At 42.4% G+C, this 26,922-nt stretch overlaps 1 long non-coding RNA gene across 1 annotated transcript in view; it reads left to right on the plus strand.

Annotated features, from left to right (window-relative positions):
• Positions 1–22,598, plus strand: part of LOC134625430 (uncharacterized) — a 52,358-nt gene extending 29,760 nt beyond the window's left edge. Inside the window, exons 4-6 of the long non-coding RNA XR_010093727.1 lie at positions 3,398–3,459; positions 19,950–20,014; positions 21,815–22,598. This is a non-coding gene — a long non-coding RNA (uncharacterized LOC134625430). The remainder of the gene's footprint in view (positions 1–3,397; positions 3,460–19,949; positions 20,015–21,814) is intronic.
• The last annotated feature ends 4,324 nt before the right edge of the window (positions 22,599–26,922 follow it).

A 26,922-nucleotide genomic window follows, 5' to 3' on the forward strand; every position in this document is an offset into this window, starting at 1 on the left:
GATGGACAGGAGGAATGCAGGCTGAGGGATTTGTTTTGTAATGGCAGTCCATTCTCTGGGTGTTCTTGAGCAAATAGTGTGGCGCTATGTCCTGTTTTTACGGTTTTCACACGTCACTGTTCAAACTCTCAAACAAACTGATCCCCAAGAGTACATGGAAGAATGGAAGAGAGCAAACAGTGCTCTAATACTTCACCACTCCGACCTTCTGCTAACTTGACATACACACAGACAAACATGCAGTCACACACACACACACATACAGCTTTTTACCTTTTGCTAAAGGATGTTAGTGTGACCCACCTGATTTTTCAGGACAGTCCTACTCATTCTTAACTTTAGCTGAATCCTTACATTCTCTCTAAACATTAAAACATACTATTTATTCAGTTTTTAGATTCCCCATTGTCTTCACGCAGGGAATTGTTTCTATTCATGCACAACGGGTCTCGCAATCTCTGTTGGTGGCTGCTGTGTGTCATGATTAAGCAGCAAACGAACGCCCCGGTTTGGCTCCGTGTGCCAGCCTAATTGAGTGCTACTTTAATGCGTTTGGGTCAAACGCACGGAAAATGGTGGGAATTCTGTGGGAAAGTTTGAGCACTCATAAAATGATGGATTTTTAAGCACTCCCTTTATTCCAACAAAATGTAATGAAACAGCCCAATGTGTTTTTTTATTAATGGCATGGAAAAAAAATATATAGGAAACATGTAGGGCTCCCTGCTTGGTGCTCCGTGCTGTGTGTCTCAGTCTGATTTAGTTTATACAAGCATGTGTTAAGCAGTCAGGCGTGTATGTGTCCGGACTTGTGTGTCACTGTTACACTAATGCCAAGCTCCCTGCCATGTTTTTCTTTTCTACAAACATAAAAGAATCAAACACCTACTGCTTCCATAGTTGCCTCTGCGATCCTCTCTTTACTGTTCTTTTCTTTTGTGCTTGTTTTAAGTCTCTCTTTGATATAGCAGGCATTCCTTGGCAGTTGTGTAACATGATTTGGGGCAAAAGGAGAGAGAAAATGAGATAGAAAGAAGGCGAGAGAGAGGGAGAAAGAGAGAGAGGAGGGAAAATGGTTTGTCTTGCTGCGTTTCATGTCCTGCTGTGCGCTCATATTTCTCAGCCCACTTCACAGTTGTGGGGTAGCTGGCTTATCGTGGGGCTCCTCAGCTCTTTCCATCATGCGTGGCCTAACTTAATCTCTCTTGTGTACTGTAAACTGCACCTAATAACCCTGCACACGATTAAAGCAAACATCTTAATAATGGCCTGTCTCATTATCAGCTCGCATTGGGAAAACGAAAGGTTCACTCTTGCCTCTATAATGTGGCTCATAAATAATCCAGAGAACAAGGCAACCTGCTTAGTTAGTGTCTCAAAGAAATAACCACAAGCCTGACGTTTTAAACGGAATTATCTGCATTTTAAGTAAAGCAAATGTTGCTGATTAATCCCGTGCTTGAGCAACGTTTTCTGCACGTCATGCAGAGACCAGGAGTGAGATGCAGGACTGAATGAATTGTGTCACTCTAGAGGGTGCTGTTTGCTGAGGAAATGTGCTTTCCTCCCTTTTTTCCTTTCCTGCACCTCACGCTAAATTCTGCTCCTCCTGCTTTCTAAACGTGAAGTCTTAAACTTATCCGACCAGTGTAAAGAACATTGTAATAGATACAACAACCCACATTTAGTGGATATTTTACGTATTGTATGTTTCAGATCGGACTCGACTCTAAAGGCAAAGGAAGGAAAGGATTTCGGGGGAAATAATAAGTCTTCGAGAGACTGTGTGGTATTGTGCTGCAAGGCATCTTTGACACGATGTTAGGCCACGGTAATCCTTCTTTGTGTGTGTTCTCCTCACCTGTATGTCCCACACACAAATGCCCACAAGATGTTTACACAGGCTTCACGCAGCCAATGTGGAGGATGAGCTGCCAATCAGGCCTCCACTGGCAGAGTGGAGACGGGGAAGAATGCGTCCGCGATGATGGTTACACCTGCGCTGTCAGTGATTTCCTGCGGTGGTATTGCAGGGTGTAATCCCTAACATCGCTTGTGTTTATGCTTGTGTTTTAGTTACAGCCTTGATACACACATGCTTTTGAGCTTAGATGGGACTTCTGCTTCATTTACTCCTCATCTTATCCCCGAGGGCATCCTCTGCAGCTCTGACACACACACAGGCTCATCTCCAGAATGTATACAGCAAACTCATGTATCCTCAATCTCCTATTCACGTTATATACACAAAACAAATATGCACAGAAACTGAACACAGACGATTCTCTTTTTTTATATCTTTTTCTGTTATGTTATGTAAATTTGTTATGTCTGTTAAGTTATGTAAAAGGCACATTTGTACTTTTACTTTGTTCTAAATATAGAAAGCAGGAAGCTATATTTTGCCTTATTTAACAGGATAATTTACAGGAAACACTAAAGTGTGCCTGTTTCCTTATGTCCTGAGTATTTGAGGAGGTCTTTTTTTGTTGTTTTATATGGTTTGTGTTTCGTCACGAGTGACGCCGGCTGCACCACTGAGGTCATGAATGGGCAGGACAAACTCTCAGTGCCAGCGACTGAACTCACTTTTTATTTTAGCAAATATGCTAAATTTAGAGCTCAGCCGCAGCCAAAAGTTTGTCCCAAACTCCCTGAATGACACACCTTTCGAGAAGTGACTCTTAACATCTGCTATGTTTATCATAATTACACTTTTTCCTCTTGTTTTCCTTCCATTCTATTCTCTCTTTTTTTTCTTCTCACAGACACAGTAAGTGTTGCTCTGTTTTTCATTTATAAGATTTGTTGGCTGCGTTATTACTGAGAGGATTCTAAAGGAAGGGCATGCTTCAGCTGTGTTTTTGAAAACACTGTGCTCTGACGTTAGTAGAAGTGCAGGACCAGTAAAAGGTCTGCTCTGTTAACACACCCTCTATACACCACTGCCCAGTGAAAGGCCTGTTGTAATAGTGGCATTTCAATCCTTCAAAGTCAAAGACGGCCAATTGGATAATGAAATTTGGTTTGCCATTCTGGGGAACAGACCAAGTTGTGACAGTGCATAAAGTTACATATGAGAACTTCTGCTGAGTGAGACAGAACCCAACACTACGTAAAGTCTAGCCCAAAATAGGTGCAGCATTGAAGTCTTGTGGTTTGTCTGTATGATGTGACATTGATGAGATCCACCCATCGCTCATCTGTTATTTTTTTCTCCATTATGGATGTGAGTCTGCGCCACTGCAGAGTGGGTCATGTTTGAAACCTGGCCCTCGCCATTTTCACTGTTGAGTAATAGATACTCTGTCACTGTTAAGGAGAGCGAAGTGTAAGCAATACCGCATATTATCAGGGTGTGAACTGACATATTTCCTCTTCTGATTTGTCTTTACAGTGAAGGAATCCAAATTCTCGAGATAAGAGTTCAACCTTTAATTGCATCCTAGCGATCTTCTGGTGAGTTTATGTTTCCAAAATCACTGCAGACTTTTTTGATGAGCTTGGGATGTTTTAGTTTTAGAGTCTTCTCCTCTAAACCATTGCAAATCAACCTTCCGTGAACTTAAAGTGTGCAGGAGTGTTTTATTTGCCGCATTTGTGGCAAAATCTTCTGTAGCAAAGAGGATACATGCCAAAGACTTATGGTGTTACTGTGGTTTAGGCTTATAAAACTGACGTAACTCCTGCTTTTACTGTTGGCACAACAGTAAAAGTAGCCAAGTGCTGTTAACCATTTAGCTTAGAATGACGAATAGAAACCGAATTTCCAGGGCGATGTTTGTTGTGGTGTACTTAAAAGATTGTTCTCATCCTCAAAATGGCATCTTAACACAAGTCGTTTAATTACGCTACTTTAAAGGGGCACAACCATCAGTACCATTTGTGACTGTACTGTATCCCCCAGTACTCGGTGTGCCTCGCCACTATCCCACTTCCAATTAGGCCTCTTCACCCCCCCACCCCACACTGGTAGCCTCTATCCCTTACTCCCTCTTTCAGCTGGTCCACCCTCTGTCTGCCTGTCAGTGTGTCACCCCAGGGTAATGCCCCTCTCTCAGCCCCTTGGGGCCCTTTTGCCTCCAGGGCACTCCATGTTTGCCCAATCATTTGCGAGCCGGATACGGGGATGAATTGTTAACTACAGCAGGTCAGCCAGTGCCCCGCAGCCCCCCAGCCCTCTCTGCTCTCCCTCGACCTGCTGTTGACTCATCTCCATGGCAATGGGGCAGGAATTTCTTTTTTTTTTTTCTCATGTGTCTGCTGCCAGGCAGTTACCCGCCACCCTTTGCCACTACCGCTTCCTCTTCTCTTCAATCCCTTGGTCTCAGAGCAACCAATCAAAAGGCAGCTGGAGAGAGTCACATGGTCAGGAAGTGTCAAGGGTGCCCACTGTGTAGCGTGGTGCTGTCTCTGGAGCTTGACTCAACTAGGTTAGAAAGGCCTTAGAGACAAATAAGTGCCATTTGTTTAGTAGGATTTCCTGACACACAAAGCATGCAGATATTTTTTTCTTGCACAATACACTGTGCATGTCCTCTTACCAAAGGCATTGTGATGGCCTAAGTTAACACCATTTAACTTTGATCTGTTGATACAAATCTTGCATTCTTTCATGATACGGTGAGTTTGTCATTAAAAATGTTACATGTGACTATCACTGAGATAGTCCATTAAAAGAAAATTCTGATGCTATTTTCATTTAGTCATTGTGCAATCTAATTCCCATCATTGTCTCAGCGTATTGATAAGCTTAAGTGTGTGTTTGCCCCCACACATGTTATTAGCTTAGGGCAGGTGAATGTTTGCCTAACAGTCTCCCCGTATGAGATCAGTGTTTGCCTAGGGAATGTACCATGTCCGATTTGTCATGACACATATTGTTTAGCTCATCCAACTGGTCCCTTATGGCTGAGTTGCGTTGTGCCCTTTCAAGTGAGAAATATGTACTTTTTTTGTGTTTTTTTCCTCTTTGGTTCAGGACATGTTGTTGGATTGTGTGATTGGTGGAAAAGTATTAAGGATGCCATATGAGTGAGAGGAGTCCACATCGCCGTTAAGAAAATGAATGTCAGTGTGAACATCAGCCATTATCCTCCAGGCACATCCCGTAGATGCAGATGAACTCTGAGAGAAGCTGGCTCTCTCGCTTTGTGGTTGTGAGGAAGGCTCAGCAAACTCATTTCTCCCACTGCACTTGAGTGGTTAACCAGCCATTACCCATGGCATGTGCAGCTTTTCATTTAGTCCCAGAAAGTCTTAATCTACAATATTTACTGCATCTTAAACAGCATATGTGTTTGCATTTAAAGTGTCATTGAGTAATGGTTCGGTGTTTTGTGGATGTCTGTTGAGCAATGTCCATATTAGTCACTATTAGCCTGCAAGTATATTCGAATAGCTGTGTGCCTTTTGTGAGTCTGTGTGGCTGTTGTCCTGTGCCACTATCTGGGTGGTCCTTATGGCTGATTTGATGGTAATCCGCATGTCCCATAAATCAGTGTCCAGGGTTTGGCCGGGAGCTGATGCTGTGTTCCTCACTGGAGCAAGCAGCTTTAGGCACTAAACCGAGACCCCAGCCCCTGCCCTGCCCTGACCTGGCCACACGTCAGCTCTCCACACCACCTCTAAAATAACTCATCATGCATGGCTGCCTTTGGAAAATGGCCTCACTTCTGAGCACATATGAGCCACCAACTGTAGAGCCACAGTAGTAATGGAGGGCAACATGATAAACTGTGTATCAAATCAAATCAAATCACTTTTATTGTCACATCACATGTGCAGGTACACTGGTACAGTACATGTGAGTGAAATTCTTGTGTGCGAGCTTCACAAGCAACAGAGTTGTGCAAAATACAATAATGTAAAACAAGCAAAATATAAAAATGGCTAATCTAAAAAGTAATAAATATATGTACAATATGTAAAGGTATATACATTACTGAATGTGTATACTAAATATGTTTTTCTACGTGTGTGTGTTTGAGTGTGTATATAGTATGTATATACATGTTTTACAAATGAAATAAAGTAAACAATAAAATAAGATATATAAAATATACAGAGGTTGGTATGTGCAAAACAGTGGTATTTATATACAGTATGGAGTGCATAATGTTGAAGTTCCAGTAGTGAGGGTGAGGTGTCTATGAAGTGTTCAGCAGTCTGATGGCCTGATGGAAAAAGCTGTCTCTCAGTCTGCTGGTACGGGACCGGATGCTGCAGAACCTCCTTCCTGATGGTAGTAGTCTGAACAGTTTATGGCTGGGGTGACTGGAGTCCTTGATGATCCTCCCCGCTTTCCTCAGGCACCGCTTCCTGTAGATGTCTTGGAGGGAGGGAAGCTCACCTCCAATTATCCGTTCAGCACACCGCACTACTCTCTGGAGAGCTTTGCGGTTGTGAGCGGTGCTGTTGCCGTACCAGGTGGTGATGCATCCAGTGAGGATGCTCTCAATGGCACAGCGATAGAAGGTCCTGAGGATGCGGGGGCTCATGCCGAATCTTTTCAGTCTCCTGAGAAAGAAGAGGCGCTGCTGCGCCTTCTTCACTGTTTTGTTTATGTGTACTGACCACGTAAGATCCTCAGCCAGATGTACACCAAGGAAGCGGAAGCTGCTCACTCTCTCCACAGCGGCGCCGTTGATGGTGATGGGGGTGTGTACTCCTCTGCACCTCCGGAAGTCCACTATCAACTCCTTTGTCTTTGCCACGTTGAGGGTGAGATGGTTGTCTTGACACCAGTGGGTCAGGGCGCTGACCTCCTCCCTGTAGGCCGTCTCATCACCGTTGGTAATAAGACCCACCACTGTAGTGTCGTCCGCAAACTTCACAATGATGTTGGAGTTTCTAGTGGCCGTGCAGTCGTAGGTGTAGAGTGAGTACAGGAGAGGGCTCAGTACACACCCCTGTGGAGCACCAGTGTTCAGTGTGATGGGGGATGAGGTGGTGCTGCCCAGTCTGACCACTTGGCGTCTGTCAGACAGGAAGTTAAGGATCCAGCTGCCGAGGGAGCTGCTCAGTCCTAGATCCTGCAGTTTCCTGTCCAGCTTCGAGGGAACGATGGTGTTGAATGCTGAGCTGTAATCTACAAACAGCATTCTCACATACGTGTCTCTCTTCTCCAGGTGTGACAGGGCAGCATGGAGTGTCAGGGCTATGGCATCATCAGTGGACCTGTTGTGGCGGTATGCGAACTGTAGAGGGTCCAGTGAGTCGGGTAGTGCAGAGCAGATGAAGTCCCTGACCAGCTTCTCGAAGCATTTGCTCACGATGGGGGTCAGGGCTACGGGTCGCCAGTCGTTCAATGAGGAGGATTTGGGTACAGGGACGATGGTGGCCATTTTGAAGCAGGCTGGGACTACAGACAGAGAGAGGGAAAGGTTGAAGATGTGTGTAAACACTCCAGCCAGCTGAGCCGCGCATGACTTGAGGACGCGGCCGGGAATCCCGTCCGGACCAGTAGCTTTGCGTGCGTTCACCCTCCTGAAGCACTTCCGCACATCCTCCTCAGACACAGTGTGCGCACTGACGTCATCCGCGGTGCGCACACTGTCCGGTCTCGTGGTGTTCGCTGTGTCGAATCTATCGTAGAATACGTTTAGATCCTCACACAGAGAGGCCGTGGTCTGCGGTGTGCTGGTTTTCCCTCTAAAGTCTGTGATCGTGTTTAGTCCCTGCCACATACTCCGAGGGTTGTCAAAATGTTGCTCCACCTTGTCCCTGTACTCACGTTTGGCTGCTTTGATCGTCTTCCGGAGTTGGTAATGTGCGTGTTTGTAGTCCGATGTGTTCGCGGAGGCAAAAGCGGTGCTCCGTGCCGCCAGCGCCGTGCGAACATCTCCGTTAATCCAGGGTTTTTGATTTGGGAAGGATTTAACTGTTCTGGATGGGACGACATCTTCCACGCATTTTCTGATAAATCCGCAGACTGAGTCTGTGTACTCATCAATGTCTTTAGCAGCCACGTGAAACATTTCCCAGTCCGCGTGATCAAAACAGTCCCGCAGCGTAGACTCCGATTGGTCCGACCAACGGTGCACCGCCCTCAGGGTTGGAGCTTCCTGTTTCAGCTTCTGCCTGTAGGCGGGCAGGAGCAGGATGGAGCGGTGATCTGATTGGCCGAATGGGGCGCGGGGGAGGGCTTTGTATGCATCCCGGAAAGAGGTGTAGCAGTGGTCAAGAAGCCGGTCTCCACGAGTGCTGAAATGGATGTGTTGGTGTAGTTTTTGTGAGACTTTCTTCAGGTTACCCTTATTAAAGTCCCCGGTCGTGATAAACGCCGCCTCTGGGTGTGCGGTTTCCTCACTGCTGATCGCGCTGTACAGTTCCCTGAGTGCTCGGTCAGTGTCGGCTTGTGGGGGAATGTAAACCGCCGTAATAATCACTGCTGTGAATTCCCTCGGTAGCCAGAATGGCCGGCACTTAATCATCAGGTACTCCAGGTCCGGTGAGCAGAAAGATTTGACCGGGTGCACGTTCGCATAATCACACCAGCTGTTGTTGATCATGAAACATACACCACCGCCTCTGCTTTTCCCAGTAAGCTCCTGTGACCTGTCCGCGCGGTGCACAGAGAACCCCGGTAGTTGTATTGCGGAGTCCGGTACCTTGTCCGATAGCCAGGTTTCTGTGAGGCAGATCACGCAGCAGTCCCGCATCTCTCGCTGGAATGAGATCCGTGCCCGAAGCTCGCACAGCTTGTTCTCCAGAGACTGCACATTAGCCAGTAATAAACTGGGTAACGGTGGTCTGTATCTGTATATTGTGATTTCAGCCTTCCAAGTAGGGCTGCCACAAACGATTATTTTGATAGTCGACTAGTCACCGATTATTTTTGCGATTAGTCGACTAATCAGGTCATGCATCCATTGGACGTAAAATGTACAGCTTATTGCACCAGCGTGCATCTGCTCTTATATAACTATCATTAGCTTACAGCTTTAAGTGTTTCAGGTATGTGCTAACTAAAAATAAAGACAAGATAGTTTATTAAATTTTAATGAAATTTGCAGATTGTTTAGGTGAAGTTTAATAAACTCAGCCGTCTGCTCCTTGCTATCTAAAATGTAACAGGACACCGGAGTATATTCTCCAGCATCTCACACTTCTGATAATCAGTTGTCTGCTTGACGTTTATTCAGCTGTGTAAAAACTATAACTTTAATCTCAGCCAAACCGATTTACTCAGGAACAAATAAAATACTAAAAAAAGCCAAACAATAACATTTTTAAGTTATCTAAGTGACTTATATATCACTTTTAACCTGAGTAGCGAAAGACGGCGGTGGGTTTGAAAACGATTTGCCGGGAGTCCGGTGTTCTCACGGGCTCTAGTGAGCCTTGCCCCCGGCTAGCTATCGAGCTAGTGGGTAACAGACGTCTCCGAAAACGTCGGAGCGCTTTTGAAAATATGTGGTGTCTTGATAAACTGAGCAGATATTTGAGGTTTACACAGCTACATTCTCGCCTGAAAATATGTTAAACGTTTATTTTGTGACCCAGAAAGAATAATAAGAGTAATATTAAAACTAACTAGCTGCCGCCATTGTTGGAAACTGAGCTGGGCTGCGCTATGAATTCTGGGATAGAGCTACTTCTTCTTCGGGGTTTAACGGCAGCTGGCATCCTTGTACATGCAGTGCTGCTATCTTCTGTTTCAGTCCGTTATTACACTCTTAAATCCTACTACTTATTCCTGCGGCTTTTGTGGTCTTACAAAGCTTCAAACGACGCGTCGACTATTAAATCAGTCATCGACGATTTTGATAGTCGACGTAATCGTGACTAGTCGACTAATCGTGGCAGCCCTACTTCCAAGTTCTCAAAACTTTTTGATCATGTATATTTTACTTTCTGTGAATTATTATAGAAAGTTTTTTATTTTTCTTTACTAATATTACACTTGTTTGTTCTGATTCGTGGCTATGACAAAGTGACTCTGATAGGCTTCTAGAGCCCTGCCCTCAGCTGAGATGCCTTATGAAAGAGCTAAGATTAAAGTCAAATCTCAGTCTTTGTAGGGCCTACACTTCTCTCAGAGAATGAGGAGGGAGGGTAAAGGCCCGTCCGGCTGTCTGGCTTGCATACAGCTCTCTACTGAGCTTTTATCTAGGGAGATTGCTTGCAGCTCTGTCCAGACCCGACTCCTAGGGAGTGCACAGTCCTGAGACCTGTGGCATTAATAAAGATAATGCTGTTTGGAATAATAACAGTCAATTCTACTCAAGAGAAACAACAGACACAAGTGGGCATAATACAAAAGAAACCTAGATGAAAGGCTGGTAGGTAGGTCCATGCACCTCTCTGGCTCTCTTGTGGGAACTGATGGAGCCTATATCAGTATGCTCAAATACAAACAGCCCTGAGTGGGACCCTATATCAATTTTGACGCTTGGTGCCATGAGGCAGAAACACAATTTGTTCTTTTGTCTGCCAACATCACAGAGGGAGAATGGTGACTTGTCTTTCCTTTCATTTGTTTCGCTCTCACTCAACTCCTTTTCATTCTCTCTATTCTTGCCTTCAGTGAGTACAATTTAGTTTGTTGAGCAGGTGGTCTTTTTTTGAATCTTACAGTGCTTCGGGCTCCCACCTCTGGCGTGTGGGGCTTTCAGTTGGAGTTAGTCATGTAGGCCAGAATTAGAAGGGTGGAGGAGAAGGAGGAGAAATAGGTCCAGTGTCTTGGTATTGGCAACCTTAGCACCCTGCAGTCAGAACCATGCAGTGTGCAGATTGAAAGAGTTATTTTGTTACTTAAGCTTTCAGTCGCACCCCAGATGGCTTTTGTGCTGGCCAGGGACATACTTGGGGACAAGGTTAAAGTGACAGAGTCCTTTAGGCCCGTTGAGTCCCTGGGCACAGCAGGTAAAGCACTGTGGACGAGACAATGAAAGCGCCGCCTGCTCTGCACTTTTCCATCTTGAATCTTAACACTGAGCCAAAAGAAAATAGGTGGTGTCGAGCGAAGGGAAACTTTTACTTCTCCCCACACCCACAAAAAACACACATGTACACTGCATGAAGGTGAGATTCAGTACTTTCACTGCTTTACCTTTGATCTCATCACACAGGTACTATTTACTCAGCTCTGTTACTACTTAAAGGAATTCATGGTCAGTCACAGTATCTATCAGACATGATTTTGCCATAACCTCCATGGTGACACCTCGACATGCGAATGGTTTTGTGTCAATCATCCTGAACAAAATACAGTGCTCAGCTGTCTTCTGCTTCTAACTATATTTATTTTTGTTATATTTTAACAAAGAAAAACAAACATGCTCATATTTAAGAAACTTGGAAACTAGTTCAGTCGCTATTCTGAACCACCGCTTGTGATGTTGAACTCCATGTGGTCGCAGTTACCTATTTAACTAGTACACGACTTGGGAAAAAAGTCTATTTAATCACATTGTCTGTGTATCTACTGAATTTTTGCATTGCTGATTGCACGCTAACTAATTCAGCCATAATGCTATGACAAACTTGTCATTTAAGTGTCTAAATATGCGACCGTCACTAGAGATGGTCAAGGCTAAATCATATCCCCACAGAATATGGCTATCATGAAGGTAGTGTCAGAGTGAGTAATGAAGTGGTGATAATATGGTGAGAATGTCATGCTTTGGTCCTTGAAGTCAGATCTGTAAATCAAACTGAGAGGAGTGATTTGGTCATACTGATCTGTTAGCCATTCTTGGTTTGTCCCCCAAGTGTTTATCATAGAGCTTTCACAAGTGGCCACTTCTGCTTGCACTGATAAACAGCACGGATTGGATCCAGACCCTGCTGGGTTATAGCTGGAGCCCTTGGGCTTGTAACCACACAGACTGAGAATGTTAGTCATTTGTTTATTATTGGCAATATTTGCCTGCTCCCAATCTTTGGCTGGATTAGCCAGATTAGGTGTTTCTCATTCTACCTTTTTCCACTTTGGCATCTAGGGACATTTACATTTTGCACGTTTTGGTAATGCCTGCACTGACAACATGTGCATGCATAGACATGCTTTTAGGCTTGTGCACTAATGCGCGAATGTGTGTTTAAGTAAATGCTATTGCACATGTATCGCTGAAGGATGTTTGTAATCAAGAGTTTGACTGATACCCCCTCTAACTTCCTCTTTATTGGAGGGATCAGGGTCAGTAGGAAAACTATTGCTGTGGCTGATATTTTATCCCATGCCAGGTCATCTTGCTTTGTGGTCAATGCTTGGAGCTGAAGGAGTGTTTGGATCTAGCAATTTAGGGCTCCAGAAAATATTTTTTGTCATTTATTTTTTTCAAACGGAAACACTCGCAAGAGCCCTGTAGGAAACAATTAATCAAAGAAGCTGAATGTCAGTGCGGCGTCACTGGAATCGGAAATTAGTGATGTCATGAAGATGGAGAAAGTGGTCAGAATGGCAGTTTTATGCCAGTTCTGTGTGCCGTGAAACTACTGGCCGAGAGTCACCTGGATCAGAAAGGGAATAGGGTTTACTGAAATGAGCTAGCTTGTTTAGTATGACCTTTACAGAGCTGATCCCAAACACTACATAAATCTGTTTCCAGTTTCAAAACACAACCACGCACATGCTCATTAACATGCCGTACTGCTTCACCCAAACAGTGTTTTTGTGGGTGAGAAAGTACTGCAAATCTGCACAAACGCCCAGCACATAATTCACGCTCCTCAAATTCCCCCACAAACATGCACAGAAGCATGCACCACTGCTGCAAGATGGGCAGACATATAGGAAGTTTGTATCTATGCGTACGAGTGTGAATTTTGAGGTCAAAAGTTTAAGAATGATGGTTTGGAGTAGTCAACTTGGGTGAGAATCTGATCTCACAGGGCGGAGGAGTACAGTAAGTCACTAGATTTATGTTAAAACTGCTGCTTTCTGGCTGTTTAAGGCATGTCAGACTTCATTAGTTTCTAAGTACATTATTAGTCTCTTTTTTTTTTATTACTTTTGTCTCTTTAGGTAATTTTCAGGGAAATAATCTCGCATTTAAGGATGTAATGATAGTTCTATATAGCCAGGGCTAAATGCTCTTCTTATAATATAAGAAGATAATTATATAAGGTTATATAAATGTATAAGATTTTCAAAAAAATGTTAGTGTGTGATTTGTCATTACTGAGCTCTTGACGTTTCTGTTTAAAGTCTTGTTTAAAGCGAGTTGTATTTTAGAGCCATCAAGTCTATAGTGAGTCACCTCCGCTGAAATTTGGTAAAGTCTCAAAGATTAAAAATCCCTCAGACATTTTGATAGAGATGCTAATATTGGGTGTGATTGACAAAATGAATGTTCAACCCTCCTTCAGCATCCCTTCTGACCCAGCACGGAAAAGTCTCTTTACTTGCTGCACATGTAAGCTCTTCAGCTGAAGCAGTCACAGCTGAGCTTCATGGGGTGTTGGTTAATTGGCAGTTTTTGGTATGTGCAGATATGCTTCACTATGCATATCTTCCTTAATGTCCCTACCATTATTTGCTTTTTTTAAAGTGTCCTTTAATTGGCTGCACAGTCACAGTCTCCTGCTTTAACTCTCCCCTGTGGAACCTAAATGTGGCCTGTTTGACCTCGAGGCCTCGGGGTGAGAACCTTGTATTTGCAAGCTTTAACCATCTGCTACTTACAGTTTTTTCCCTCATTTCTCCTCTTTCCCTCTGTTTCTGCTTTCAGTGTGAGTTTTAATGGTGATCTCTTTTTCATCGAAACAGCATTGGGTCACTGAAAATAAAATCCGCTCTGTTTCAATGCCTTCCCATAACCCTGAACTATTCTGTTTTTTTTTGTGTGTGTGTGTGTTACTCCATCGGCCATAGTTAGGCCGTGCTGTCAACATGGTAACATGTCTGCCTCCTTAGACGCCAAAAAAGGCCCCAATGTTGGACTCTAGAGGCACAGTGCTAGATCTGACCATGCATTCTCCCTACACACCAGTCACTTTTAACTGGCTGTATCAGCAATACTCAAAGACCTGAGAGTACTCTGATCCCACCATGGGGTGTATAGCTGTGGCTCTGGCTGTGCTACACTTTAATCCCCTTTCCTTTCAACCACAATGGGAAACATGTGCTTACTCTGTGTAGGGTACAGGCCCACCATGGGAGAAGCTGTTTACCTTTGCTCCAAAACTAACATTTCATGGATCTTGTGACAATTCTTGGTCACTGCACCTTCTGGTTTAAAAGGGTCGTAGAAGGTGATACTTTTATCTGAGACTAGATGAATCTTTACCGCTGCTGCTTCTGAATAAAACTGTTTCCTCACTTCACACCTTGTAAAACTTGACACACATTTTTGTCCAAGTATGCATGGATAAAGGGAAGAGTTCAAGGCCAGGTTTGGAAAACAAAATGACATAAGGTACATTTGAATGAGTGAGGGGTGCATCATGTTTGCTTGATTCACACTTTCCCAGTCGTAGGCCTCGGTTTCGATCTTTGTCTAACATTCTTCAAGTGCAGTGTATGATGGTTAATTAATGGCACAGCAAGTGGGAGTTCCCACTCAAACCTCCAAAAAGGGGGGTTTTGCACACCCTTAGAACTGAATATGTCTTATTTTAGAACCACCTGAACTTCATTATCCTCCTAAGTTTCCATGTGGGTCAGTAACACCAATATAACACAGATTTTTGTACTTTCTTGCTACTTAGTGAGATAAAAACTATATCCAAACACCAACCTAATCCACCATGTGGACATTTTCATTAACCTAAAGCTAAGGTCATGACCCATGTCACCAAAGTTCGGTCCCAGTTCTGGTGATGAATGGTTTATGTGCTGCCAGAAAACTTCAACAGAAAGATTCAGAGGTGTAAAACAGAAACAAGTAACCATATGTCACGCTGGAGGGCAGGAAATAAACTCCAGATGAAGACACTACATTGTGGTTTATTTTGCTTGTGTGTGTGGGTGTGCACATACTGTAATGTAAGTGAACTGTAGGACTGTCTTTTGAGTTGCACAGCACACAGCATCTCCATTTCCACCAATCTATTCTAATTGTAGGATCATAACAGGTTTTTTTTTATTGATCTATTGGTCTATGACTTTATCAAATATCCCAAATATCAAAAATAATGACAGCTATCATCACAAGTTATAACGTGGAACACTGCTTGTTTTCTTATTCTAAATATTACAGATAAAACCATAAGACATGAGAAATTCAACTGGCAACTCAGTGGCTAAGACTGTTTTGATCCATGTCTTGCACCATATTGCAGCTGTTTAGACACTGGACCTCTTACATAGCAGATACTAGATACCCTTCACCTTCATTTGTTCTGTTATAACAAAAATAAGGCATATGGTTGTAGAGAAGTGTTTTTACCTTGTTAAGCCTTAGATACAGGGATAAATCAGCTTTTTTGATAAATTACTATTACTATTATTTGATTGACATGATTTGGATTGTTGAAGCTAATAAGGTTTGTGTGATATATTAAATATTTGTATCGTTTATTTTATTTTTTGGGAAAAGCAACCAGAGCTTCCAGTTCAATAGCTTTTTGTGGGCATTATGCTATCTCAATTTACATTGACTCTAATCTGAGGCTTTGGTGACCAATTCTAAACTTCTGACTGGTGGCACTGTGTGATTTAAACACTGGCCTCCACAGGTGTGGCAAGTGATCTGAGGGATGAGTGAATTCTTCCTGAGTAATGGTAGCCATGATTTGCTCCCCATGTTGCCCTGCTCAAATCTTCCCCTTCCTGTTGTCTTATCTGAGCATCCAGTGCAACCTAAACCAGGGTGCGGTGCCTCTGTTCCTCCATTCCCTGTGCAGCCGGTCCCCATTGCTGGTTTTCTCAAATGTCACTGTGAAGAGAGAATGACCCAGTTGAGTTGGACTGACTGACAGAGTCCTGACACCCCATTGTAGGCACCCTGTCTCAACTTCCTGCCACCCACAACTTCCCACCTTCTGACCTTTGTGGCACCAAGGGCAAAACAGGCAAAGTCATTCAGCTATGCAGTAGATCCATGAAGAATTTTCTTTGTTTTTATAATGGAAACTGAAAAGTATTGATTCTTCTTCCAGACTCAAAAGTAATTTAGATTTCCTTAAAACATTTTTAAAGACGTAACCGGTAGGTGGTAGAGTAGACTAAAAGAGTAGAGACTTAACATAGATTGTGTAGAGACAGATTATACTTCTCCAACTGTCTGGATTTGATTAAGCCAAACAGTCCACCAGCATCAAGCCAAGCAGCCTCTTTAACACTGTAACTTAAAAAAAAAACTGCAAATAGTTACAAATCTGACCACTGAAGCTAAAATGCACAGAGATGTTAGATGTGTTCAGCAGCGTATCATAGAACCAAGCAGTCATTAAGGATATGCACACTGAACTTGTGTATAATAACTTTGCCACACCGTGCTTATTTATGTGCTAACCCAAACTTCATTACTCCATAGAATAATAAGGCTTGTTTAAAGTAAAATCATTGACCAAAGCCAAATTGACACTTACTTAAGCTTGATAAACTGTTATTTTCCTGGCTTAATTCTCTGGTGCATGGTAACTTGAATAGGATTTGAATCATTTGTGAATCATCTATCATTTGCATTCCTGCCAAATACGCTATAAACATGTTTCCGCATGTGTTCATTCCATAGCTGATCTGCCAAACAGCAGTTGAAGGCTGCTGAAAGAAGGCTTATCTCAGCCTTCTATGAAAATATATATATTTCTTTTTAATGGAATGTGGAATCAAAGGAATCTGCGATAAATTTACTGGATATTGCATTTTTTTTTAATGATTATTTTGGCCAATGTCCGATGCTGTCAATTTTTTTTTGTACATTCACAAAGACAGGAAGTTTTGTGGGGAAAAATCTGATTAACTGAGTGTGTGTGTGTGGGTGTGTGTGTGTTTGTGTGTGTTTGTGTCTGAGTATAGCCACTAAACTTTGAATGTGTGTGTAGACTTGCAGACCTTAGCTCAGCCTGGAGATGTAATCTGATTTGCAGAAAGGAACGGGTCGTTTCACATGACTGGTTTAAAGGACCGCTGGCGCAAGGTTGTGCCAGTGTCCCTGACTGATTTGTGTGTGTGTGTGTGTGTGTGTGTATGAATATATGTACTTCAATACTTGTGTGTATACACCTACAAGTATTAATTTGTTTTCACAAAGTGCAATGCAGACATATGAGCATTTGCTACTATAGGCTTGTCTCCACTAGAAAAAGAGAGGTGTTGAAGTTTGCAATGTGGTCAAACACACCAGTGTTGCTTTTCCGTTGTTCTTCGGTTTAAACACGGTTTATTTGCAGAAATAAAGCCACCACTAATTAACAGTCAATTACACATCTGGGAAAAAGCAAAGCTCTGCTACAGACTCGGATGAAGGTTTTGTTTGCAGCTTTCTGTTTACACATCTCTTATAATCAGAGCTTTATTTTGAACTAATGGACCATCAGAAATTATATCAAATAATTGAAATCATCCTATAGCCTGAGCCCTTTTTACAAGACTGCTAGGATTAAAATCCCCTTAAAGCTTCCCCTATGAATCTGCTGGGTTTTTTTTTTTACATAAATAGAAAAAAATGTTTATTGATGTTTTTGTGGTCGAGATTCTCAGATGGGTTTTTTTTTTTTTTTTTGAGCTGGAAGAGGTCCATCATGTGATTTTCATTGGAGAGTGGCCGGAGGAGACGACCACAATAAAAACAAGTGAGCGTGCATGAGCGTGTGTTTGTGTGTCATCTGGCCTTGTTAATAACTGCAGGTTGTTTTCCATCTCGAGGTCGTCAACTGCGGTCATGGCATACACAAATGGAAGAGAGGAGGCCCTAGGAGGTGATATCAGTGAGTGCTCCTGGGAGTGTCGTGTAAATGCATGCACAGGTCTTGTGAGTTTCTCAGTAATTGTGCTTCTGAGAGTTTGTGAGAGTTGCAAGTGTGTGTGAAAGTGTTGTTGCTTGAAAGTGTTTTCCTGTGTGTGGAGAACTCATAAGCAGGATGATGTAGCGAGCAGGAAGCTCTGATCCCAATAGGCGTGTCAGCAGGAGTAGTTTTTCATAAGGTAGTAATCTGACCAGACAAAGGGGTGTCCAATATTAAAGAGAGCCCCTACCCCTGAGCTAATCAAGACCTGACCAACCCTTCTGCTGGCTCACCAACTCTCTAAACATTACCTCATCTGGAGGCTTAGCCTAGCCACATGCAGCTCCAGTCTGCTGGTGTACATGATAACTCACTTAGCACAGTATGATAGCTAGAAAAAAACGGAAATATAAGAAAGGATATAAAAGAAATGGGACCAGCACACAACTACCTATGGTGCCTAGTGCCAGGGAAAGGTATTTTAAAAGGCAGAGGAAAGAAAGAATCATTTTACCATGTCCTCCAGAAACTCTGGGAAGCAATTTGCCGGTATTCAGTTTCTCTCCCCACCGTCCTGTTATTGCTGTTTTCCCCTCAACTCTTGGAGCCTTCAACCTGAAAAGGAGAGTTTTTTTTAGTTTAGGCTTTGTGTCACTTGGAAACAGTGCCTTTGTTGCCAAGGCAACAGTTCTGGGACAATGAAACTCAGAAGCAGAGAGCACCTTTGTCTTGGAATGGATGAAGAGTGACCGAAGCTGTCTTTGGTCCAGACTCTTAACGTGTTTGCATGTGCTGTAGAAACCTGCAAGAGTCTTGATTCAGTATCTACCTGAACCTGTTGACCTCATAAAATAAAACCAGCACACCAAATAAATTTTAAATGTTACAATGGAAAAGCTACTTTGGCTACTTAAATTTTCCTGGGCTGCCAGGTTTTGCAGAGCTCCCCTGAAACCCTAGATTTACATTAAGCAAAGATGAAACGTAGATCTCAGTTTCTAATCCGGATTTGACTTTTTTTAGTTTCTGCGAAAGTACTGCTTTCACTTATTTTTATATGCAGTCATGCATATATGAGTCATTTTCTGCTTTTGTTCTTTTTCATATGGTTAACTTCTACATGTACAACATGCTCACAAATTTCAGTTATTAGAGCTAACAAACAATAGTGCCCATAGACTCCATATAAAAGAGGCTTTGGCTTACCATGTTAAATTTCTTGAGCTTAAAGTGGCTATGTTTAGGCCAGAGAGTAATTATGAGCTATTAGTTATCAGCTAATGCTAACAAGCTTGGTTAGCAAGCTACATCTGTCCGCTGTATGGTCCATTTCACAGACAGAGATATCAGAAGTGTACTGGGGTTTCACTCACAGAAAGTGGAGCGAAGCTTTGTGCACAGATTTTACCAACTCATAGCAGGATATTATTTCTCCCATTCAGCGAATTAGCAGAGTTAAAGACTAGAAAACCAGTACTGCCTTTAGCTGCCTATGCCAGCTGCTAAACCCTGAACATGCCATTTAAAAAAAAAAAGACTTCTACATACTGCAGCTTTTTTGGCTCTAATTTGAAATATAATTTTGCATGAGTAAGTGGGACTTTCCTTAAATGAGTCAAGTCACTTATGATCTGTATGTCTGTGAGAGACCTGTTGTTTTTACAGACACTGGAGAGGAAGCAAGTTGTCTTATGTACTATTCATTTATTTTAAAAAGATAAAGTGCACATGGCCTGCAATCCTTATTGTACTGTTGTTTCCTTCTCTCTGTTTTTTCTTGTTATAATATTTACAGGCCAAAATGGGAAACCATATAATTAATTATAGGAATATTAACATAATCCAAATCAGTTCAAGCAAGTGTACTAAATGATTTCATTTTAACACCCAACAAGACTCAGAGATTATACAACACTGCGGGTTAATCTTGTGGCATCTGTAAATCAAGGGAACATTTGGCATTACTCATTTACAGTTATCAAAGTTTCTTAATACAAGTTTGGGCAGTGTTGGTCGAGATAAAATTTGACTCCAGTTTTTTTTTCTTTTGTCTTATATGTGCACCTCTCTCTGAATCACTTTATTTCGCCATTCTTTATCTTTTTCAGATGATCTCAGGTGAGCACCAAGAAGGGGCTGAGTAATGGAAACATGACCTCAAGAGATTCAACAGGTAAGATTCTGTCTTTTGTTTGATCTTAAAGCCTAGGAGTACGTGATTACACACAGTGTCATCTTATGAGGAGCAGCGACCGTTGCTATAAACAACCACAGTATGGTATGTTGACTAAATAAACAGAGGAAGAAGTGGTAGTTCACATATATGAGAGATGTGATCAGGGTGGTGCCACTGGATTCATGCCCGTGTTCTTGCTGTTTTTTTTTTTATTGTGTAACCCAAGTCATGACAGCACAGTAAAGAATGCAGGGACACAGAGATATCACTTCAAACACAACTTCTCTCAGGAGCCTCAGATCCTTTCAGTGGAACTGAATGAAGATATGCTTTGATGGCCCACCACAGAGTCGGTGGCTTTCAAAGAAACCTGTTGATGGGATTGCACAGTTCACCCAGCCAACTGAATGAGTGGTACTGTATTTGTGCCTCTCAGGATACTCCTGGGTGTTCTCATTGGAGGTTAGATCTGCTTGACCTCAACATGAGTAGTCATTTTCTGTAGATTTTTTGGCTTGCCATATCTTTTTTTTTCTTCCCTTCCATCTTGTTCTCTCACCAAATGGAGGAGAACTGTGTATGGATGGCAGGGTGCCAGCAGACAGGTACAGTAGATGTGCTGATGAGGGATGGTGATAGGGGCAGGCCTCAGTTGCAGCCTCGGGCAGAGAGAGACATACACAGGCAGGCGTAGACTCAGAGGCAGGTTGAAACCTGGTGCTGTATGCTGATGTTTCTCTGCTTGGCTGTGCTCCAAGGTGAGGCATGTGAGAGAAACGTGGGAAGGGAAAATCCAGAATGGAGGCCAGAAGAGATGCACAAAGTCAGGTAAAGGAAATCTGTCCTCCTTTGCCTGATTTTCAAAACTAAAACCACAATTAAAAAAAAGAAGGGTAGCTAAGAATGTGTAGTGGTAACAAAAAGTGGGAGTGGGAATAGGCGCATGAAGAAAGAGTACAAGAATGAGGCTATACTGTACGCTGATGGAACGTGACTACTCACAGGTAAACCAACTCAGAGGTGCAGACAAGCAGAAAGAAGATAGGAAACATTGATAGATGACTGCTTATCCTCTGACATGTTCCTTCCCCGGGCAAAGAACAAGCAGGGCAGGCCCGTCCTGCCACTTTTCTGCCATAAAACATGCAGGGTTGAGTGGGTGGTAGACAACGTAATGTCATTTTGTGGTGGGTAAAGCAAAGCCTGGGTTGTCAGGAGAGCACCTCTGTGTATTATGTCATCTTAAAAGCAGATGTTGAAGCCAGATTAACGATGAGAATTCAGAAAATAATTCAGCTGTTCAGCTGCGTATTAAGCAATTTGCTTATATTTCTATCTTTAGTCTTAAAGATGGACTTGTCTTTCTTTTCTTTTATCAAAAATAGTTAGCTTCATTTGCATGATTACCTGGCCTGGTACGCTGTATCCAACAAAAGCATCTGGAGTTAGCCAACACACCATAATGTGATAATTTCAGCAGCGAATGAGGCTGTGGGTAATTCTTCTCCTCAGGCCCATTTCTTTTGTCAGCAGTTTTTTGAAAAGAGCCAGTTCTGTTCTGCTAAAGTAATCAGCTGCGCAGAAGTTGATCAGTTTTGATGTTTTATTAATTTAATAATTATTTGACGTAACTTTATAAAGCCTTGACTCAACATTTTAAGCAAAACATTGTTATAAAGGATCCTATACTTATCTTTTTTTTTTTTTTTCTTAAGCGCGGGTATGAGAAATGTCTCAATATTCAAGTAAGTGGTTTTGGGCTCCAGTCAGTCATTAGTTTCTGTATTATGTTTCCAGGATCATACTAAATCCCGGTTTGGACTGTTGGACCAGCATCCTCTGAAGCAGATGTTTGCTCCTGGCACGGCTGCCGACAACATGAGCTCCAACACTGGCAATCTAGCTCTCAGGATTCAGTGAGCAGCGTGAGCTTGGAGAAGCTGTGACATAAACGCAGCAGGATGGTGAATCGCGTTTTGCTGCTCAGACATCATGGAACAGATCAGTCAGCCCCATCTGGAGAAGTGCTCTATAGAAGACTCATATATTTACCATGGTTACTTTGATGGATACAGCATGTTGTTTAACTTTATTTTTCTAATTGATTTTAATAGAAATGATAATTTCCTGCCATCTATGTATCTTCTCTTGTTTTGCAGATTTTAATTACAGTGTCACTCATTCAGTAACTTCAGCATTTACTGTTATTTTTGTCATTTTTGGTAATGTGACTGTTTTCAAAGTGGCTCTTAAAAAACTGCATAAGAAAGTTTATCCAGGGAGGAGCACAAAAAATGTCTCCTACTGTGTAAAAAGACTTAATGCACATGTGATTGAGATTAATCAGATGAATCACTCAGTCAGTGGATATGTGATTTTCATCTTCTTACTGCAGCGACAAAGAAGCCATTGTCATTAATGTAAAACCATGAATTCTCCTTCTGACGCTGCATTTTATTGTGACACATTGGCAGCTTCTGCTAATTTCAGTTAATAATCCTGTCAAGCAGTTTATTCTCATTATGATTTATGACTCCATAGCTTTTGTTGTTTTTGTTAAGCCCTGTTAGCAGAAATTAAAAGGTGTATCCAAGCTGCTGCCTGTTTGTTTTGTCATTCCAGATACATAAGATAAATGGTTGGATGTTTCAGTGGTGTTCGTTGTTACGGTTATTCATGCTGGCTTCCTTACTAGTTAGGCCAGTATGTGCTAGTCTGGCATTTGAGGAATAAATGGGGTGTTATCTTTTTTTTTTTCTTCAAAGGAAGACAAGGTAAAGGTGAACTTTACAGTAAAAATTTTAATATGTTACATTTAAACTGAAACAGTGATTATTAATAGTTTTACTGGCAATTGCAACACACTGAATGTGTATTTTTAGTTGATGTTACAATGTAATGTGTAAATGCATCACTTACTATAATCACAAAAAAATTGTAGAAGTAACAGTAAAAAGATGACATCATTTTGCTGAGTTTACACTCTACAAACGTGTCATGTATGATGTTGATGGAGAAGTGCTTAATGTCACATAATAGGTCAACGTGTCAAAATGCAGGGAGTTTTCAACCATTCTGTGGAAGAAATCCCCACAGATCCCTCGTCTTGTCCCAAAAATATTCAACATACGTCGCTAATGCATGCATTGTTTTCATTTAGTCTGAGTGACTTCAGCATTTCAGCAGTGACTTCCCATTCAACTGTCTTTCACTGTCATTTCAGTTACGATTCAATAAAGTCTGCTTCAGGGTGGGTGGGAGCTAAGGGCCATGTGGGGAGAGGGAATGGCACATAGGTGAAGGAGTGTATAGTTGCTAAGGGTGTAATTATTCCTCAAGGGGTTACTTATTGTTGTCCTTGCCTCAGTGATAAAACAAAGCTGACTGGGCAAGTTCCATTACAGTTTGTTCGGGCTTTTATTCTAGTGCTTGACAACTTGTCTCGGGCATCATAGGAATCATATTAAGACTCAAATTTGAGGTGGACGAGGTCATAGCCATCTGAAAAAAACCCCGACAAGCGGGATAAAGGCCCCGGTGGTGATGTTTTGGAAGTTGAGCTTTGTGACATCTTTATGGCCCTGCTTATGTTCAACAACATTAGCATGTCCACAATGCACTTCTCGGCTTGTCTGCCTCCCCCCTTTTTTTCTCTCCTCCCTTTTCTCACACACATACACATTTACACAACTCAGGGGGGAAAAAATGACCTCTCGGCAGCTCTCAATTCACTGCACTTCTATAGCCTTGAATGGACCGGCTCAACAAAAGGTGACATAATTTTCTCAGGGTTTGATTGGCCCCCTTCATGCCACAAGATGACATCATGCTAGCCTCCCCCTCAAACACTCTACCACCACCTCCAGCACTATCACACAACCCCCCCACCCTCTGTTCTTGGATGCTGGGTTACCAAGACAACAGAGCTAGGCCCAGGCCATGGGGCAGGACTTGGCAACGTATTGCAGCTTGGCTGTCCATAATAAACTCAGGCAGCGTTGCTGTTGTGTTTGTGGTAAACAGTCTTGGGAAATGATACGGGGGAGACGGGAAGAAGGGATGGGATAATGATAGGTTGCCTTTTCATTCAACCTCTCCTCTACATGGAGTATTTATGTAGCTATCAGCGTCAGGAAGTATTTCAACAAGAAGTGTCAAGTCACAAACCTTTGATGTGAAGATTCTTGTCAACTAGTGAACTCTTACAACTTGAAGCCTCCGCATGGTTCTGGTATAAGGTTTACTCTGTCTCCATTTATATTCAAGTTCAAGGAGAGAGTATGTGCCCACAAGGCATGGGTAATTTATTTTTATTAATTACTGATTTTTATCCTGTAAAAATGCGTGATGATTAAAATACATGATTTTTCAAAGCTGTACTTTGTACTTGTTGCCTTTAAAAAAAAATAATGTCAGCATATGTATTCCGAATTTGACAGAATATGACACTTTTTCTAAAACTGTGGGCAGTGGTGGTATTTGTCATTCCACTGGTCTATGACATCAAATAATACATCCTAGGTTCTCACACAGAATCAGAGCCAGAAAATCTGCTGGCTGCCTATGGCTCAGCTCTGTAAAACCTGTGTCCCTAACTAATGAATGCCACTTTTCATACTGGTATGCATCCAGAAATATTACAGCCCCTGTATACCAGACTATCACACACATACAAATGACCATTTCCCCTTGGAATTGTCATTAATGAGGATAATTTGAAGGTGGTTGACATACAGCTCTGAGCCAAACCTTGTTGGTTCCAAACTCTCCTGCAGCACTGATGCCTTTCAGCACGCTCCAAACCATTTCCTCAAATTGGTGCTGTATCCCAAGAAAAAATGACACAATTACCACTTGGTCTTGGAGAGAGTCCATGCTTCATGTTGAACATTACATATTGCACTAAAGAGTCGTGTGACGCATGTGCCTCTGCTGGTACGTATTGATTTAAATAGTCAATATAAGGTAATTTTTTTTCCTTCTTTCCATGCAGGTTTTTGTCTTTATCGTGCCCATCATGTAAAGTCTCTTACCCATTTTAAAGTGCTCCTCTCTCTAGTTTTCATACTTTGCCTTTCGTCTTCCCTGTGGTGTGATGTGATTAACTGTGGTGCACAGGGTTGGCCCCTTTTTGGACTTTGTAGGACGAAAGCAGCTTTAGTGGGTTTTTGAGCTTGGTTGAACACCGACTGGGTATCGGTTACCTCTGGCATGCCGAGGATGCGTGGGCTCCCAATGTCCATGACGTCGATCCGCTCAGCTTTGCTTGCAGAAAAGAAATGGTGGGAATCTGCTATACCCTGCCCTTTCTCCTTATTTTCCACAATTGTTCTTTTATGGAGAGAACCTATTTTCCAACAGGTTTTCACGTGTCATGGGATTTACCTTGAGTGTATTTTGGCTGTATTTTCCCAAGTAAGAACTTCATCAATAAAACGACTTCAAAGTGAGAGTGACATTAAGGTAATAGATACTGCACAACTTATTCACTGTGACAGCCTTGACTGGACTGGAGGGGTGACTTAGATAAGGTGGTTGCATGGCAAACCGTCCTTCGGTCTGGGCAAGCACCATCTATCATCCTCTCCATCACTTGCCTCTCTTACTCACTCCTAATCCTCATTGAGTAAGGGAAGGAGAGACTCGGTAAGCAGCAGAGGATGAGGAGGAGGGGAGTGACAGAACAGGCCAAAGGCTCCACTGACATCCATGGGAATCTGCAGATCCATTCAGTGGTAATTATCAGCATCAATGCAAAGAGGCAGTGGCAAGGCAAGGGGTGGGGGCAAGGGGTGTGGGAGAGTTTTGGGGGTGGGATTGGGGAGAAGGAAGGGGGTTGGGGGAGGGTCGGTCAAGGATAGAAATAATGGTGCAGATCCAAGAGTGAAAATGAGAAGAGGCGGTGAATTAGAAAGAATTGTGGGTTTACTTTCAATTATGGTAAATATGACGTGAGCTTCATGTTATGAGAAAGCACATGTTGATTGAAGGCAACATTTCCCTTTAGTTTTCTGGAAAAGTGATTACCAGAATATATTTATACGACTATCTGTAACAGACCTTTTATTTCTCTGATTAAGTCACTTCTCATTTTGTTTTTGGTCTGGGTCAGTGCTTTTATTCAATTACTGTCAGTGGAGATTATTTAATTTACTTAGACTTAAATTAAACCATTATTCAATTTTAAAAAATGCTCTCAACTTCTTCCTAAGGACACATCTGTAATCTGAAAGTTTTTTGTATGTACAGTATTTTAAAATTGATGTTTTAGAAAGAAAAAAGGTTGCATGGACATATATGAGCCAGTGTAAAGTGAACGAGCATGGTAGAAGTTCTCAAGTCCAGGATGCCAACCCTCTTACCCTCCTACATCATACATCACTCTGACAGGCCATTTCACTCCTGGATTCAGAATTCAGGCTGAGAGACCACCTCAAACACTCTGGGCTTGTCACCGCATGGTGAGAACGTCACTCCCAGGCCACTGAACACCACGTTTGAACTTTGGCCAGCTGGCAGCGCTGAATCTGTTCAGCTAAGGAAATTATGACAAATGATTGTTTTTTTTCATTCACTTCCCTAATTTTACACAGAAAATCTGAAAAATTTCCAGCAGAGGGAGATTCACCGCATCAGCTCTGAGTGACCTTTAACGACTTATAAAGAGGAAGAATCAAATTTAAATGGAAGAGACTAAAATTTTTGGGCATCAGTTCTCTCAAACAGTGTTGCTCATTCCTTTTCTCTGCGGAGAAAAGGTCAAGTCAAAGGTCAGGTCAGCACTTGTCTTCTTCGTTAGAAAGTCTGGTGATACTCTGGACTTTACCAAAAGAAACATTGTCAGCTAGAGATGTTTCATTATGCTTCTGATGAATTTAGAAGGATGGTGTCAACCTGTCAGCTCC

Source organism: Pelmatolapia mariae, linkage group LG4 (genome assembly GCF_036321145.2).
Source record: "Pelmatolapia mariae isolate MD_Pm_ZW linkage group LG4, Pm_UMD_F_2, whole genome shotgun sequence".
Lineage (NCBI taxonomy): Eukaryota > Metazoa > Chordata > Actinopteri > Cichliformes > Cichlidae > Pelmatolapia > Pelmatolapia mariae.